This window comes from Penaeus monodon, chromosome 29 (genome assembly GCF_015228065.2).
Source record: "Penaeus monodon isolate SGIC_2016 chromosome 29, NSTDA_Pmon_1, whole genome shotgun sequence".
Lineage (NCBI taxonomy): Eukaryota > Metazoa > Arthropoda > Malacostraca > Decapoda > Penaeidae > Penaeus > Penaeus monodon.
The window spans coordinates 20,779,894-20,781,103 of NC_051414.1; the positions used below are offsets into that span (position 1 = coordinate 20,779,894).

Genomic DNA, 1,210 nt, shown 5'->3' on the forward strand with positions numbered 1-1,210 from the left:
GCAGACTCTTAATTTCCTCATATAAAAGAGAAATGACTATTGTATAAACGAAAGGGAACAAGAATGCTAAAACTCTTGAATTCTCTACAATTCAAGCTTTGTTCAAGAACCTATAAACCACAAGGACAACTGATGCAGAAAGGTGATTACTGAACTTCATTTTTTACAAAAATAAAATCATTGGCTAACCAATTGTAATGAGTAACTTCTGAGTGAACATAATAACCCTTGCTTAACATGTATGTTTGAATAGCCTCCTTTCCTTCATGGTCATGTATAAATTCCACTGAAAGTGTCTGAAAAGAGATAAGTACAAAACTAATCAGTAATCAAGCAAAGCAATTGGTATGTAAGTACACATTGTTATGGAATAATTATATCCATGAAGATGATTTTACAAGATCACTATTCTCACCAAAACATATGATGAATTGCTTCTATTTATCACTTTTCTATTCCAAAAGTGATAAATCAGTCTTCAATATATTTCTGTCACAAATGCAAGTACAAGCAAATATTTACAAAAGGGAAAAATATGCAATCTAATATAAATGCATAAACCCCATAAGCTTACCTTTATATCAACTTTTTCCCATGGTATGGTCTTCAGAACACTGAACTCTGCTCCCTCTACATCCAAGCTGAAGTAATCAACCGTGGTAACATTGAGGGCCAATAAGTAAGAGTAAAGGGGAAAACACTGCACTTCTAACACTCCTCCAACCTCTGACCCACCTGAGGGGTTGTCTTGCTTCCCTACAATGTGTCCCTGGTTTTCCTGCTGCTCAAACAACACCTACAAGATACAAAAGGATGAGAACAGAGAAAAATTTGTAAGTAATGGATAATATATCAATACACTTGAAAATACAAGGGAACTTAAGATACCTTTCAAATGTCCTTGGCCAATTGGCATGTTATAAAATGATAGGGATTTATCACAAAAATACTTACAGCAGTTGGATAAGGAGTGGGAGCAAGACAAGCTGGAGACATATATGCTTTTCTATGTTTCAATAACATCTGCTTAAAATTCTTGGGGTCTGCTTCTATGAGGAGTCCCTTCCAGTTTCTTTCACGCTCAAAAAATAAAGTGTTTGAACGAAGTTCTCCATCCAATGCTCCACATTCAATGTAGAATCCATCCCGCTATTGACAAGTAGATTATAATTTTGTTAAAAAAAAAGTTCACAATATCTATTGTCATAGT

The 1,210-nt window shown here is 34.5% G+C and overlaps 1 pseudogene; it reads right to left on the minus strand.

Annotated features, from left to right (window-relative positions):
- Nucleotides 1-6: 6 nt before the first annotated feature.
- The window catches only part of LOC119591769, a 2,400-nt pseudogene continuing 1,196 nt past the window's right edge, over nucleotides 7-1,210 (minus strand).